General features: G+C 33.7%; 1 protein-coding gene across 11 annotated transcripts in view; it reads left to right on the forward strand.

The window, feature by feature from the left end:
• The window catches only part of B3GALT1 (beta-1,3-galactosyltransferase 1), a 524,367-nt gene that overhangs the window by 575 nt on the left and 509,150 nt on the right, over window positions 1-14,642 (forward strand). The gene's annotated exons all lie outside the window — the stretch shown is intronic.

The following is a 14,642-nucleotide window of genomic DNA, read 5'->3' on the forward strand; positions in this document are numbered from 1 at the left end:
AACAGGGAGCTGTGTATCCAGCGCGTCAGGGGACAGGCGCATTCACCGAGCCTCCTCAAAGTCCCACTTGGCGCTGGGGACTTAGGGAGGGTGGGGAGGGGAGGAGAAAGTAACGGTTGGTCCGCCTCTAAGAAGAAGAGAAAGGAGAAGGGGAGTGGAGCTAGGCTAGACTTTTTTTGCATGTGACGTCCCTTGGTAGGAAGCTCACTATACTTTTCGGGAGCGCAGATTTGGGGATGGAGAGAGTTCTGCTTTGAGGGGCTGACAGAGACTGATCTTGGCCGGCGCGGGCGTGGGGCACGGGTGTCAGGGAAAGGACAGCGTGGCAGAAGCGGGGCGGGGCTCGTGTGCGAGTCCAGGTGGAGCCACTTCCCGGTGACCGGAATAGGCCTGATGAGCCGCGGGCAGCTGCGGGCTGCCCCCGCGGCTTCGCACTCCGAGAAAGTTTTGGCGGGCTGGGGTCTGGACAACCAGACCGAGAGTACTTTGACCACCAAGACTAACCAGGTTTACGTACCCGCTTTCTCCGGTGGCTACGCTGCTTTTATTCTATACTAAATTATTTTATTTTGTAAAGCCACTGGGAGGGAGTTCCACCCGCACTACAAATCTTTCCGCAGGAGGTGGATTTTATGGGGGCTGCAAATGGATGGTGTGGCTGGGCTAAGTCCAAATCTCCGTAGCTCAGTGCAGTGGTTTCTAGATCCCTCTTCAGGACGCACAAACTTACTCCTGGCGATTATTTTGTGTGTGGTCTTTGTCTCCATAGCAGTCTTGGCTTGGGAAAGTTCTTGAAATATCTAGTCACTAAGGAACTGTCCCCAACCTGGCATAGATGAGAAAGGTTGTGGTCCTTGACCGAGGCGATGGGATTGCAGCGGGGAATGGAAGTGGAAAGGGCAGCTCCCTGCGTGCCAGCTAGAATCTTTGGAAAAATAAAAATTGGCTTAATACAAGGGAGCACTTGCCCTGTTGTGTAGCTTCTTAATATCTTTCACTGGAGGAATCTTGCCCCAAAACACAACAAAAATCAAACCCAAACCCCAGAAACCACTCCGGTTGGGCTCATTTCTGATTTGGTAAAGCAGAAAAAAATCAAAGTGAGACACATAATAGAAATGCTGTAGAAAAAAAAAAAAAAAAAAAAAAAAATCAGAAGGGAGCTGTCCAAAATGTCAGCATTTTCAGTCAGTGTTTTTTTAATAGTAAAGGTTTCATTTTCTCCCTGCTTAGTGATGTACATTATTCTGAAACAGATAAATTACTTACTGGCAAACCAGCAGTGATGTTAGTTTTGTGTCTGAGGATAGATGCACATTTTTTCATTACTTAATTCATGAACTGTAAAATGGAATTTTTAGTATTCTTTTAATTGAATACTATGCATTACATTCGGGTTAGTAGAAAATTAGCAGTAAATATATTCTCCTGAGAAGTTATCACATTTGGTTTAAAACTTTAGTTTTCTGATAGGATTAGAGTATAGATTGTGCTTGTTACATTCCCATAAAAAATTTACTTGCTGCCACGTGATTATTTTAATATTGCAATAGTTCAGTTGTAACTTTCAGGACTTTATTAAGATTATTAAACATATTAAGCAGTTGTTTTAGTGTTGTGTTTTCACTTATGCAGTGCTATGAGCTGGTAACAACTGTTTTCCCCTATGGGTTGATATGGAGGTAATAGAATTAAAATGTGTTATGCATTACTAATCAATAATTTTAAAATAAGCTTAAATTAAAATCAAGTTACCAGTAACAGCCAATAATAAAAGTTGAACTTCTGAGGAAAACTTGAACTACTTGGCTAAGAAAGTGGTTTTTTTCACATTGCTATCAAGTAACAGCTAGTAAATCCACTGCATTATGTATTGAGGTAAGCCACAAGTCTTTAAACAGAAACAGAGCCATTTTACTCATTTGTAGTTTTTTTTTTTTTTTTTTTTTTTTAGGGGGACTTTTACTTTGGGAATTTTTTTCTCCAGATAATTAAATATATGTTCACAACTACCAGGACAAAATGTGATCAAGTACAGAGAAATGTGTCAATGAGCATAAATGTTAGGATAAAGCAGTAGGGTCAACCTTTGACTGAAAGCAGAAATTGTGCAAGGTGTGTTTGGGGGTCGGGAGAAATTATGCAGGCTTTGGGGAGTAATAGTGATAGCCACCGAGTTTATGCAGGCAATTCAAGTTCTGCCAGTTCTGCAAATTCACTTCAGTTTTGACTTGTCTTGCTGCAGGGCAGCCCATGAGCTCTCGGTCTGCCATATTTTCTAGACGGATTTTAGTAACTCAGGTAAATGTCAACTTGTCAAGACTCTAGGCCACTAAATTCACTTTTTGACCTATACCAGATTTTAATTTCAATACTGCATAACTTTTATAAAAAGATATTTACTATGAATCACAATGCAATAAATACCATTATCTTATTAAATAAAACATATTTTGTCAAGTGGTCATGATTAGAGTTTCTACATCGTTAAGTAAGATAGTGAGATTTATTTTCTTGTATTTAATAGTAATTTGTTTTTATTCAATTAATGATGAAATCATTTGTGTGCCTGTGTGAAAACTAATGCATTTAAGGGAATTAAAAACCTCATCCAGAAATTCATTCGCGTTCTCTCTCTTTCTCACTCTCACACTCTTTCACTGGAAAGGTTCTCAGAAGTAATGCAATCACCCACATTTGAAACAAATTCATGAACCCATCTTGAGTGATGAATGTACTTCAGAAGGCAAAATTCTCATCTCTTAAGTTATCTAATACTAAATAATTGTGGTTTATTCAAGTAAAATTTAACAAATGTTACTGTGTTCCTACTATGTGCAGGGCACTGATATAGTTGCTTTGACTACATCAGAGAGTAAATGAGACATAGACCCCTGCCCTCATGAAGCTTATATTTTATTGGGGTGAAATAGATCATAAACAAAAAATAATAAGTAAATAACTTATATAGAATATTTATCTCTTAGTAACCAATTTTTTCTACCCCCCCATCCTATGGCCTAGTCTCTTTCCATCTTAATTTTATCTCTAATTAATACACACCTACCCACACACATATACTCAAATTAATCTAAGAATGGAAGGTAATCGTGGTGGTAATCTAATAAATGTTAGTCCTGAAGCTACGGATCCGAACAATAGCACTGAATACGATCAGGATTAAAGACAGGAGAGGGATTCAGAGGTGATTAAGCAATTAAATGACAGGATATCTGCTCTTTAAAAAAAAAAAAAATTTAGAATCGAACATAATATTCTTCACAGGGACCAAAGTGGGAAATATTTATTCTTTAACATATTTGTCAAATTAACAACATTTAAAAAATCATTTATGACTACCCAAGGTTAAATCTATATAACCTAATCTAAAGAGAGTGAGTGAATTGGAAGTAGTAAGGGAGAATTTATAAGCATAATTTTAATGAGAAACATTCTGCTTCTTCTGTATTCGGAGTGACATATGCATGTACCTCTGTGAAAGCTGATCAAAAACCCTAGGGTCTGAGATCAAAGTTTCCCTAAAGTTTTCATAATATGATCTTTTGAAAAGAAATGCCAAAGTACTCCCAAACTTTCAAAATAAGTTTGTTTTTAATTCAAAATCAATTTGGTTATCCAGTCAGTCCAATGGCAGATAAAACTGTGTGATATTTTCCCAGGTTCTATTCTCTTATGCATAAAACAGTGTGCAATTATGATTCCAGTTTCATTTTCTGTGCTTTCCATTTCATTATTTTCTTTAGGGTCTTTAGCTTACATTTCAAAAGAATTGCTATTTTTTTTTACCCTCATGTGAATGGAACCTAACTTCACTTTCAAAAATTGGTTTGTGAACTATGTTTTCATATTAAGGTCTGAAATTGTCTTCCCAAAAAGCCATACCACATAATGAATTAACACCAACTGACTTGCAAGTTCTCTTATGACAAGATATAAGTTCAGAGCACACAATGCTAACAGTAATTTTTGACTGGATTTCCGTCATTCAAGAAAAATTTTTAAGACTGCTGCTATAAAATCCAGTTTTAGGAGATGGGGAAGTCTTGTATATAATGCCATGTCAATATGTTATTTATGCAGATTCAAGAATGCATATACCACCCACTTAAGCCTTAACCTTATCCCCACCCCACCCCGCCTGTTTCTTTTCCCTTCTGAAAAGCAAAACTTTAGGAAAATAGTGTTTTAAAAAAGCAAGTAAACCATCCGTTACCATATCTAGCACACAACGTCACCTTTGGATGATTATGAAACTCTTAGATGAAAGTTAAACAGGAATCAGATATTTGGAGCAGGAAGAACCCAAGTCATTAGTCTAACTTCCTCTTTGTGTAAGGAAGAACTTTATTCCACGAAGTTGATATTGACTATCCAAAGTCAGTTGAAGGTAGAGCCAGCTCTATAAACATTTTTTGTTAACTACTAAGTGTCAAAGTGAATCTCATGTCAGTTGTCCATGAAATAGCTCCACATTTTGTGAAATAGTAATTTAGGAAGAAATGACTGTATTTACCAATTTGTGCATGTACCTATTTTAGTATCTGACATAATATTGCATTATATTAATATTGTGTTGAGATCAAGAAAATGATAAATTGGAATGCATTTAGAGATGTTATCTAAGATTTATAGGGCTAGAGGTATGTTTGCATGTAAAATGTTTGCACTTAATTCAGTCATTATGTCTATAGAATTTTAAGGAATTATTTACTAGCATCTCTAAAACAGGATTTCTTATTTCCAGAAGTCTGAGGACTTCAGAGTGATTGCTAGGTGAGCTTCAGGGACTCCAGGTAACACCAAAATTGTTTCCAGCTGTTTCCATTCTCATGTGTTCCAGAGTAAGGCAAAATTGTTTAAAAAGCTTAGCAGCTACAGCTCTAAGTTAGCTTAAAACAGAATCAAAACCAAAACAAAACGAAAACCTGCGTGGATAAGAAGAGCATTTTAAAGAACTACTATCTCTCTCATATAATTCAAGGAAAGAAAGCAAAACAAAATAAAAAGTTTTGCTAGATTCCATCAGAAAACAACCCCACAGTGGTTGGAAAAGACACTTCATTGAACTAAAATGCAAATTTGCAACTGAAGAAAAGAGATGGTTTATAACTGATGCACAGCACTTGGTTCTGAGTTGCTGCAGTTAGCATTTTGTTTGGACTTTGACTATGAAATGTTTTCATGACATATATAGATGACATCAGGGCTGAATCAATTACTCACTGAAGGGCAACATTTGTGGGTGACTTCCCCAGGGCCCTCAGTCAAATACAATAGCCAGAGGTAGAGGCTGGTTGTATACAATTAGTTGTAAATTTAAATATTTCCAGACAAGAAGAATTGCAATAAGTATACACAAATACACTATGGCTTCATGAAAGGGCATGTAAACTAATAAATTTCTCCACTCTGTCTGTGTGCTGGTGAGTTCCTACCATACCAATCACTACTTTAGTTTCTTTGTCTATAAAATAATGATAGCATCTTTGATTTCTTGAATTCCAATTTTTGAGGAGTTAGATGAATTGATTATAAGAAACACAAGTTGACTTCTTTGAGTGAACACAGCTATCTAATTACAAACAGGAGAAGTACCTTAATATTTTATATTAAGCAACAATTAGCAAATAATGGGTTGCATTGATAAAGTTATTTTAGTGATAATGTTGGCCTAATTCTCTTCATTTAAAGAGATAAAAAATAATCGTTGGTTTTTAATCTAGCTGACTGAAACACAAAACAGGCTGATCCTGAAATTACTTGAAGGCAGTTAAAAAATAATTTTTACCCTCTTTGTTGGTTCCTTCTCTCTCTGAGTGTCTCTCTTTATCTGTTTCTCTCTCTCCATATATATATATATGTATAATTCAACTTTATAATTTAAATGTTATAAGGAGTTATTTCAATGCTGCCTGAAATTTTCTCATTTTGTTATAATAAGCCAAAAATTGGAGGATATTACTCAAACCTTTACTAACAAATAGTTACAAGAAATGTGAAGTAGAGAAATTTCCAAAATTGAAGCACTGAATGTGTATGTATGTCTATATACACACATATAGACATACATATGTATGAGAATCCGAATTAAATTCCAAAGAGATCACTGTAAAATTTAGAGATTGTAAAGTTCACCTGTAGTAGCAAATAGATTATAAGAGCAAAATTTTTTAAAATTAAAAAAAAAAACATTGAGAGGAAGTCGCACTGTCAACCAATTTCAAACATACTAAAAATGGCAGTAATTAGTACAGTATATTAACCTCCAGACAAATGTTCAGAATAAATTAAAAGAGGCTCAGACACAAACTCTAAGACATGTGAAAATAAAACACAATATAGACAATAATCATAAATCTATGAGAAAATTTAAATAAATGATATATATGTGTGTGTATACACACACACACACACACATATATGGTGTTGGGAACATTGACTAATTATTTGTTAAAAAAAGGGTACACTTCCTATCTCATGTTACATTCTGAAATAAATGTCAGATAAAGCAGAGTTGATATAAAGAAACTCTAAATCAAGTTAAAAGAAATTAGATATCTCAAAAATCTGAAAATGGAACTACCTTATGATCCAGCAATCCCACTCCTAGGTATCTATCCAGAGAAATCCAAAACTCCAATTCAAAAATCTTTATGCACTCCTATGTTTATTGCAGCACTATATACAATAGCCAAGACCTGGAAACAACCGAAATGCCCATCAGTAGATGACTGGATTAAGAAACTGTGGTACATTTATACAATGGAGTATTACGCAGCCATAAAGAAGAAAGAAATCTTACCATTTGCAACAACATGGATGGACCTAGAGAACATTATGTTAAGTGAAATAAGTCAGAAAGAGAAAGACAAATACCATATGATCTCACTTATATGTGGAATCTAAAGAAAAGAATAAGTGAATGAACTAATCAGAAACAGTTTTGGAAAAATGGAGGAAAAACTGAGGGTTGCTAGATGGGCAGGGGGGTGGGGATAAGGGGAAGGTGAGAGGTTTTGGGAACGTACAGAGGGATAGTGGATGGGGGGAGGGGGGTTCACACAGTGTGAGGGATATAAATGATAAATGTCTAAGTTTTGCTTTGTCTTGTGCACCTGAAACTAATTAATAAAAAAAAAAAAAAAAAAAAAAAAAAAGAAATTAGAGGCTATACAAACACAAAATATAAATATTTGACCTTATAAAAATTAACAACTCAATTTTAAGTCAAAAATGCCATAAGTAAATCAAGGAAATACGTTAAACACAATACTCATAATAGTTTAATATTCACTCTTACAAAAACCTTTCACTGTGTTTCCTTCTGTTATAGGATTTATCTCAAAATATTGTGATTCCCAGTTTATATCAATCCCCTTCATTAGACTGAAAACTTCTTCAAGAGAGAAACTCATATTCATCATTTGATCTCTAGTCCCTTGAATACAATTGGGATGCAATAGGCATTATTATTAGATAATAAAAAATTATCAGTATACCAACATAAAAAATAGACAAAGAAATAAATTGATACTATACAAAAGCCATAAGTATATAAGGCCAATAAGCAGCTAAAAATTTAACTTAATGATAAAAAGTAAAGGAAAAATTTAAAAAATGGTAACACTTTTGAGCTGATCAAATTAGCAAAGGTTACAAGTGATTCATTTACAAAAGCTGCTGGAGATGATGAAGGTGAGGTGAACTGCAGCTTCTCCTGAAGTGGTTAGGCTTATTATTCATTGGTGTTTACAGAATTCTTCTGTTGCATGCTACAGAAATCAGTTATAACTAACTTAAAGAATAAGGCACACAGCAAAAAGAGGGTAGGTATTTGTAGCTTACAGAATCAAAAGAAAAGGGGAGGAAACAGAATAGTTACAGAGCCATAAGAGAAACTGATGAAATCTTTGCCAGCTATGGTCACTAGGCTGAATCAGCATCGGTCCGTTTCTGTCCATGTGTCAATTTGTTCCAGACCCAAATTTCCCGAATGAGATGTGTGACTGACATAGACAGGTTTCATGCCTATGCTTTAATCCATGGATCACTAGGGCACCTTCATTGCCACTCCTACCAAAACCATATTCAAAGGAAAATCAAGGAACTTTTACCAGCAGAAGGGAAAATGGATGCTGGACTGGTAAAAACAACAGATAACCACTGTGTGTGTTGAAATGTTCCCTTTGTTTCAGTAATACTGCTTCTAGAATTTAATTCCATATATTTAATCAGAAATATACACAGTTTTATTAAAATGGCATTTGGTAATAAAAATAATCTATGTGGCCAATAATAGGGGAACAATTACATTATGATATATATGATATATACCATAAGACCATGATTTTGAAAGGTTGGTAATAACATTGGAAACTGCTGATGAAATAATAGAGAATAAAGCAAAATACGAGATTTAATATGAAGGAGGAATTTACATTCTCATATACAAAAGGCTTAGATAAAATATTAACATTTGGGGGGATTATGGGAATTCTATTTTTAAGTATATAAAATAAATTTTGCTTAGAATAGGTACTACTATAACCATACAAAAACCTATACTAAACAAACAAAAGAATAATTGAAAAATGATAGTGCTTTTGGATTCTAGACAACTATATTGGGAGCAAAACATTGGACTGATATACTTAATTTTGGAAGGAAAGAACTAATTGTGCAATATTCCTTTATCCACATTAAGTTACTATATATCAAGCAAAATTCGGCCAACAGTTTTTCACTTGGAATATTTTTCAGGGGTCATTTTGGACTTTGTTTTCCAAATCTTTGTCTTGATGTAATAAAATTTAAAATGTATTTGAATTTTATGGTTCAAATAAAGAATTATTATTGGCATAGCAGCTTAAAAAATAAAAATAGTAAATGTATTGATATGTATGTATATCTCATCAGTTACCCTGCTAATTCTCATTAGCTCAAGCTGAAATTGAGACAGTATGAGCTATTCTATCTTAAGATAAACTATAGTCTGACCCAGTTGTTTATTAAATGCAATTAAAGATTATGTTAAATTTGACTTTAAATAAAGGAGAAAGCCATGCTTCCTTATATAAATCAGAAAGCAAATATAGCTGAATATTTTGAACATTTTTTTCCTCTTGGTTCATACTTACAGCTCAGGAATTATAACTGCGTTAAGAGCAAAGCGATATAGGAATGGGTGGAATTTTCCTAAAAGCATAAATGCATTGTTATTGTAACATATTTTTAAGTAGCAGTTTCCTCTGGCGTATTGGCTGAACTCTCTACAGCATGATTTTTATGACCTCATAAATTATACTTAAACAAATCATGCAATTATTGGAAAAGAAAGGAGAGGAAAAAGAAAGTTGGTTGATTATTTGCTCCCTCTAATAGCCATTGCCTTCTTGTATAGCTCATGGGTATGTTCAATCTGACAGCTAGTCAAAGCACTAAATTTTTGTTTGTGTGTTTGTTTTCTCAAATTTTTATACAAATGGTAACATTTTATATACATGTTTTCCTTACTGCTTTTTAAACTCAGTCTTGGAGGACTATCAAAGTTGATGCCTAAAGAGTGTCCTCATTCATTTTTACAACTCTATGGCGTTACATTTATTGAAAGTACCATAATTTATTATTTACCAGTCCCCTCAGATGAACAATTATGTTTTTCCAAATCTTTTGGCTAACACAACCAACGCTGTCATGAATATTCTTGTACACATTATTTCACGTGTGCAAGAATCTGTAGGTCTTAGAAGTAGAGTTGGTGGATTCCTTTGAAAGTGTATGTACATTTGTTTATTTTCACACGTGAGTATCTTGCTTTCCTTGTCTTCAGTTGCATGATTAATAGTGCTGATTTATATTAGACCAAAGAGTTGGATTCATGACATTTCCCGAGGCTCCTGCCCAGGTTTACACTTACCTATCAGCATGTTTTATGTGTATGCGATTTATTGTGAACTCAACTTGTTTGGTGATTTTCCAGCATCTACTTAACCACCTTGACCACAAAGATCGTTACTAGAATAGGGATTTTTTTGTCAGATTGTTCCTTACTTTCAGATATTCTCCTTTCCCATCCTCTGGTCTCTTAGATTAAAAGTGATATGAACAATACAAGGACTTGTTATTCATCTACTAAATGACAGTATTAAAAATAATCTTGTCCCATGTTGGCAAGGATGCAGTGAATCTGGTACTTTCAGAAACTGTTCGTTGCAATTAAAATTGGCACAGCCCTTTTGAAAAGCAATTTGGCAGTATATAGGGGGAAAAAAACTAGAAAAGTATTCATAGTGTCTGATCCATTAATATTCCTTCTGGGAATCTATCCTAAGGAAATAGTACAAAATATGGGAAAGGTCGTATGTTTAAAGATGCTGATGGATGTATTATGTGTAATAAAAACTCAGAAGCAACTGAAATGGCCAATAATACTCTCAGACATGCACATTTGTGGGTAATATGCAACCATTAAAAGTAAATATAAGGATTATAATAAAATAAAAATACATAAGCTATAATGTCTCTTGGGGAAAACGTGGTACAAAATTATATATGTCCTACTATAGCTAAATACAACCTACACTTATGAACACTGAAATTATAAATATATTATAAAATAGTGGGAAAATAGGTGATTCCTTTCCTATATTTTTATCTTCAGTTTACAAGAATACTTTGACATTTCAAATTTTAAAAGCACAACAGATTTTCTCTTTTTTCTTTGATATTTTGCACTGAATATAAGCAATACCTTTTGGTGGTTCTAACTTCTTTGCCACTATTCAGTGATGTGAGATTTTTCACCTCTTTTTTTGTACAGGTGAGTACATCCTATCATCTGTAATGCAATGCACATTGTCTTCAAAAGTGATCTTTCACTCTCTTCTGTATATCAAAACATCTTAATCACTGAACTTTCTTTCACTCTCATTCCTCATGACAGATAGTCTTTCTCTATTGGAAGAACAAATTCTAATATTTTTCACTGTCCTGATCTTGCCTCTTGCCCATTTCTCAGACTTCGTCTCCTAACGCTGTCCTCTTTGCTCACTAAACTCTTGTCATACTAGTCTTGCTACAGCTCATAAACACTAAGCTCAATTAGCATGACTCCTAATTCTTTATCAAATTCCACGTATTTCATTAAAATATACTCCGAGATAATTAGTAACATGGCAAAAATATCATACATATAAATATACTTACCCCATGGAAGAGATAGACACTAGGTAAGATTACCCATAATAGTTGTTTATCTTTAAGAAAAAGCAAATAACTAAATATAATGAGAAAAATATCCTTATTGCATATATATATATATATATATATATATATATATATATATATATAATTTAATTTGTTAACTTGAAGTGCAGAAGGAAGGAACAATGTGAAGTATGTATTTTTCTCCAGTAACTCTGGAAAATGAATTCAATGACATTATCTCTCTTTAGTAAAATACATTTCATATCATTAGACTACCTTGGTATCTTTGCCCAGTGGTTTGTCACATTACCTTAAAAATAGTAAGCTCAAGTTAATTTCAAAGAGACTGCAATGAGAAAAAGAGTGTCATCTCGTGTTTAAAGCACTGTTTTACAGTTCTATCTACTTACCTGTCCGATCAATGAACTGATTTAAAATTTCTTTATACTAAAGATGTTATTTTCTGAGGCAGTACACCAATGATTAGATAGGGTAATTCTGAAGTCACCGTGGTGTAGCTGTTTAAAGGCCTTGTTTTGGACAGCGCCCTCTCCAATGGTCTGCCAAGACTATCATCTGAGACTGGGTCCCATTGTACACAATCCGTCTGTTTTGCTTAGATAGTATTAAAATTCCTCTTTCTCTCTCCACTGTATGCTTTAGGGATATCATTGCCAAAATCATGCCTCTCCTTATCTTTTCCTAGTCGAACTCAGAGATTTCACTCCGCTACTACAAAGTCCCCACAATCACCAGTTGATAGTTGAAAAAATTGTGGATATATTTATTAAAAAGACTTTCAACAGCCTCTCACACACTGAAAACGTATTTATTTAAATTACATTTGTAGTTAAATGTTCAGTTCATGATTAGGAGTAGGTTTGACATAACAAAATTTGAAAATGAAGTTAAAATATTATTTTATAAATGGGGCAATAGTTCCGCTCTCATTAAGCTTTTGATTAAGAATAATAATGACAACAGTAAATAACTTTTGGACTGTTACGAAGTTAGATATAGAATTGCTAATCACTTTATGAGAATTATATGATTTAATACTTAGCAAAACCTTATGAGGTAGGTGTTATTAATATCTCCATTTTATAGACATTGAAACTGAGAACAAGATATATGTAGGTTAGGTAGTAAATTTTCAAGGCTCAAAAATGAGCCAAGACTTTTTGATATAGCCAGGACTTCAACATTAGAGCCTCAAACAAAAAGTGAACTATTTTTGAGTATTGGCTTTTGGTGTGGAGTAATTGAATTTTCAACTTTCCTTCCTCTGCTGAACATGTTCAACAAAGGAGGTGAAATTTCAAATATATATAGTGTGTGTGTGTGTGTGTGTGTGTGTGTGTGTGTGTGTGCGCGCATGCGCACATATATGTATAATTTGTCTCTGTCTCTATCTCGGTCTCTATCTCTGTCATCTCTCTATGTCTGCCACTAGAAAGGAGATTTCAAGCGAAGTAGGACCAGGGTAGTCTAAAAACTGGGAAAATAGTTCATCTCTCTTAATCTTTGGCTATAATTTCTGTCTATATTATTCATATTCTCTGTCATATCATTTACTATGTTGTTTCATTATTTTGTATTTCAATTTAAAATTGGTAAATTAAGTAAGTGTTATTTTTAAAATGAGAAATTTTTATGATGGATGGTCTTTTTGATCTATATAAAATCATGAAAAATAATCAAAAATATACTAAGCAATGATTTCAGTATTCAGAAACTCAATGATTAACTCCTATTTGAACTTGGAACGTAAACCTGAAGCCTTATTTCCTAGTTATTTTTAAATCATAGTCATTGCGATATTTATAATCTACAACTTTGCCAGTTGCAAAAGATTTACCCAGCAAGATCTGGCTTAACATCCAAGGGACCATGGATTATAATCATGGGATTTTTTTTTTTTTAACTAAATCTATTAGCGTTATATTTCAAGAAACTGAGTACAGCTTGAGATCGAAAAAAACTACTAAATGCAACATGGTCTATATTTGGCGCTAGATGCTCCAGAGCAGAAAGGTTAGATTTGGCATTAATCACTTCTTAGTTTCTTTCCTCCTGTTTGCTTTGCTTTCTTTTCAGTTACTTTTTATAATATCCAGTGTTAGCTCAAAACTAAATTAATGTACTGTAAAATCCCAAATAAATAGCAGGATATCAGAATATATGAGAATGAAGAAAGAGATAATACGTGAACACAGGAAAGATGAAAGATAAAACCTTATAGTTTATGTACCTTAAAATTATATACCCACTTCTTCTGTATTACTTTATATGCATGAACTATTTTTATATGTGTGTGTGGCAGAAGTACTGTTATGTTGGGCACACAATTATATGATTTAGTAGGACTCCATAGCTACATTGACCTACTTCTTAAAAATAATTTAGGCTGTTTCCTAATCTGTCATCTAATGATTTAGAAAATATTTGGCATGTATATTCTCTTATGCCTGTCAAATCACGTGATAATTCCAAGAGCCCAATTCCTTACTGATGAAGGATGAAATGATAAAAACAATTTGTAACAAATTTAAGTTGATAATTTTGTAAAATTTAATTGGGAAAATACAGTGTTTGCAAAGTTAATATTATATTTTCATTTTAATTTTTCAAATAGGTATTCCACAATTGGAAAAAAGTATTTAGAAACTTTTTATTTATATGTTTTATTCAGATTTTATTTTTTAGCAAATGATGTTCAAAATAGGCGATAACTGCAACTCATCTAAAGTAATAATGGATAGGATAAATGAATATTTTGGTATTGCACACATGCAATATATATTGCTTTTAACAGAAATGTCATGTACATACCACAAAACTGACATACAAGAACATATAAAAGATTTTCTGGGTAGACATCAAAAACAAACTTAGCAATGTACAATATTGTTTTATGATTTAATTTTTTTGAAGGAATGCATTATTTTCACTGAGGAACTTATATTTTTATTGGTAAACCAGTATTTTCCTTGTATAGTGCTTATTTATCCTTCTTTTGGGGGGTAGCTTAAAAAAATTCAAAAATATTTAGCTCAATTACAGTCAACTTTATAGTCATTTATATATATATATATATATGTTGAACTATAATTTGTTCAGTGTCTGTGATGTATCAGGTACTAGTCTAGAGACTGGGAATACGGCAGGGAGTAATATGAAGTCCCTCCTCTTATTGAACTTAAATTTTAGTAGGGGTGGAGGTGAAGAGCGAGAGAGAGGGAGAGGGCGAGAAAGACAGAGGAGAATGGGCAATAGGAAAGGGGGTGGGACAGAGGAAGTGGAGAAGGGGAAAAGAGGCAACAAACAGATAAACAGCATAGCATAACACGTCAGGTAGTGTATAATGAATATAAACAAAGCAGTAGAAGGGCATAAAGACTGGTGGAAGAAGAGTG

Source organism: Rhinolophus sinicus, chromosome 17, assembly GCF_057876585.1.
Source record: "Rhinolophus sinicus isolate RSI-liver-muscle chromosome 17, RSI-T2T, whole genome shotgun sequence".
Lineage (NCBI taxonomy): Eukaryota > Metazoa > Chordata > Mammalia > Chiroptera > Rhinolophidae > Rhinolophus > Rhinolophus sinicus.